The following is a 3,766-nucleotide window of genomic DNA, read 5'->3' as shown; positions in this document are numbered from 1 at the left end:
ATGGGCCTACCTCGTGGATGACTCGGGCACCTTCTTGACATGATACCTACGCCAAAAATTCTTACAAATCCAGAAACCTCCAGAAAATAAACCTAGATCGGGAGTTCCGCCGCCGCAAGCCTCTATAGCCACCGAAAACCAATCTAGACCCGTTCCGGCACCCGGTCGGAGGGGGGAATCCCTCTTCGGTGGCCATCTTCATCATCCCGGTGCTCTCCATGACGAGGAGGGAGTAGTTCTCCCTTAGGGCTGAGGGTATGTACCAGTAGCTATGTGTTTGATCTCTCTCTCTCTCGTGTTCTTGAGGTGGCATGAACTTGATGTATCGCGAGCTTTGCTATTATAGTCGGATCTTATGATGTTTCTCCCCCTCTACTCTCTTGTAATGGATTGAGTTTTCTCTTTGAAGTTATCTTATCGGATTGAGTCTTTAAGGATTTGAGAACACTTGATGTATGTCTTGCATGTGCTTATCTGTGGTGACAATGGGATATCACGTGATCCACTTGACGCATGTTTTGGTGATCAACTTGCGAGTTCCGTGACCTTGTGAACTTATGCATAGCGGTTGGCACACGTTTTTGTCTTGACTCTTCGGTAGAAACTTTGGGGCACTCTTTGAAGTTCTTTGTGTTGGTTGAATAGATGAATATGAGATTGTGTGATGCAGATTGTATAATCATACCCACGGATACATGAGGTGTCATTGGAGTATCTAGGTGACATTAGGGTGTTGGTTGATTTTTGCCTTAAGGTGTTATTCTAGTATGAACTCTATGATAGATCTAACAGAAAGAATAACTTTCTGTTATTTTACTACGGACTCTTGAATAGATCGATCAGAAAGAATAACTTTGAGGTGGTTTCGTACCCTACAATAATCTCTTCGTTTGTTCTCCGCTATTAGTGACTTTGGAGTGACTCTTTGTTGCATGTTGAGGGATAGTTATATGATCCAATTATGTTATTATTGTTGAGAGAACTTGCACTGGTGAAAGTATGAACCCTAGGCCTTGTTTCAACGCATTGCAATACCATTTGTGCTCACCTTTATCATTAGTTACCTTGCTGTTTTTATATTTTCAGATTACAAAAACCTATATCTACCATCCATATTGCACTTGTATCACCATCTCTTCATCGAACTAGTGCACCTATACAATTTACCATTGTATTGGATGTGTTGGGGACACAAGAGGCTCTTTGTTATTTGGTTGCAGGGTTGCTTGAGAGAGACCATCTTCATCCTACGCCTCCCATGGATTGATAAACCTTAGGTCATCCACTTGAGGGAAATTTTCTACTGTCCTACAAACCTATGCACTTGGAGGCCCAACAACATCTACAAGAATAAGGTCGTGTAGTAGACATCACTAACACTCACGCAATATTTGTGGTTATGTAGTTTTAATCGGACACAAAGAAAGATATGGGCTTATAGTTTTGCCTCCCAACCTTTTACCTCAAGGGTAATGTCAACAATAATAGTTCATGAAAACCCACATCCAATTAGCCATATATATTAGAATCTTTCCAATACATTGTGCTTGCCAAAGGATAAAATGTAAAAAGGAAAGGTGAAGATCACCATGACTCTTGCATGAAGTATAAGACAAGAATAAAAGATAGGCCCTTCGCAGAGGGAAGCAGAGGTTGTCATGTGCTTTTATGGTTGGATGCACAAAATCTTAATGCGAAAGAACGTCACTTTATATTGCCACTTGTGATATGGACTTTTACTATGCAGTCCATCGCTTTTATTTCTTCCACATCACAAGATCGTATAAAGCTTATTTTCTCCACACTAATAAATCATACATATTTAGAGAGCAATTTTTGTTGCTTGCAACGATGACAACTTACTTGAAGGATCTTACTCAATCCATAGGTAGATATGGTGGACTCTCATGGCAAAACTAGGTTAAGGATATTTGGAAGCACAAGTAGTATCTCTACTTAGTGCAAAGAAATTGGCTAGCAAGAGAGGGAAAGGCAAGATCAAAATGTTGGATGATCCATGACAATATAATTTATCTTAGATGTAAGAAAACATAACCCATTACATTGTCTTCCTTGTCCAACGTCAACTCTTTAGCATATCATACTTTAATGAGTGCTCACAATCATAAAAGATGTCCAAGATAGTATATTTATATGTGAAAACCTCTCTTTGTTACTTCCTATTAATTGCAACGATGACCAAAACTATGTTTGTCAACTCTCAACAACTTTTATTCATCATACTCTTTATATGTGAAGTCATTACTCTCCATACGATCCATATGATCTCTTTATTTCTTTTTGTTTCCTTTTCTTTTATTCTATTCCCTCAAGATCATAGCAAAATAATCAAGCCCTTGACTCAACACTAATATTTATTATAAAAAGCTCATGGACTCGATTACATAGAAGGATCATAAAGAAAAACTCACAACTAGATCATACTAAAACTTTATTCTACTAGATCAAGATATTACCAAAATGATCGAACTAAGAAAAACGGTAAAGATAAAAGTGATGGTGATACGATACCGAGGCACTCCCCCAAGCTTGGCAGTTGCCAAGGGGTGTGCCCATACCCGTGTGTTTATGTCTCCTTCTTCGGGGGTGGTGATGGTGGAGTTGTTGATGATGTGGGCTTCTTCCTTAATTTGCACTTGAGGATAGAATTTTGCTCCCTTAGGTCCTCGATTTCCCGCTCAAGGCTTAATACCTTTTTGAATAGTTCTTGTTTGTTCTCCTACTAGAGACAAAAAGGGATAAACTCGATCTTAGGTTTCTTTGCTCTATTGGGGAGGCTTGACTTTTTAAACTCCACATGCATGTCCCCAGGTTGAGGTAATGGGACTTCATCTTAATCTGAGCTCGTCTCCTCCTTTCCCCTAGGCTCATAGTCTTCTTCTATGACGCCCCCGATTTGACCGTACACTAATCATACACGCAAATATATATGATCAAGATCAAGGACTCATGGGAAGATATCACAACACAACTCTACACAAAAATAAAATAATACAAGCTTTATATTACAAGCCAGGGGCCTCGAAGGCTCGAATACATATGTTGGAAGACACAAGAGTCAGTGGAAGCAATACTATCTGAGTACAAACATAAGTTTAACAAGTTTGCCTTAAGAAGGCTAGCACAAAAGTAGCAACAATCGAAAAGGCAAGGCCTCCTGCCTGGGACCTCCTAACTACTCCTCGAAGTCGAACTCCATGTAGAATCATCCTCGGGATCCTCTGGCTCCTGGACTCCATCATCTGGTCGCAACAACCGGGTATAGAAAGGGGGAAAAGGGGGAGCAAAGCAACCATGAGTACTCATCCAAAGTACTCGCAAGCAAGGAGCTACACTACATATGCATTGGTATCAATGAAATGGGTAGTATCCGTGGACTGAACAGCAGAATGCCAGAATAAGAGGGGGATAACTAGTCCTATCAAAGGCTATGCTTCTGGCAGCCTGCATCTTGAAGCAGTAGAAGAGAGTAGATGGTAAGTTAACCGGGTATCATCGCATAACATAATCCTACTCGGCGATCCTCTCCTCGTCACCCTGTGAGAGAGCGATCACCGAGTTGTATCTGGCACTTGAAAGGGTGTGTTTCATTAAGTATCCGGTTCTAGTTGTCATAAGGTCAAGGAACAACTCCGGGTCATCCTTTTACAGAGGGACACGGCTATTCAAATAGATAAACTTCCCTGGAGGGTGCACCACATTTCCCAACACGCTCAATCCCCTTTGGCCGGACACACTTTCTTGG

The sequence above is a fragment of the Triticum aestivum genome, chromosome 7A, assembly GCF_018294505.1.
Source record: "Triticum aestivum cultivar Chinese Spring chromosome 7A, IWGSC CS RefSeq v2.1, whole genome shotgun sequence".
In the NCBI taxonomy this organism is placed as follows: Eukaryota; Viridiplantae; Streptophyta; class Magnoliopsida; order Poales; family Poaceae; genus Triticum; species Triticum aestivum.
The sequence above is the reverse complement of the archived record's forward strand: the minus strand, read 5'-3'. Positions refer to the sequence as shown.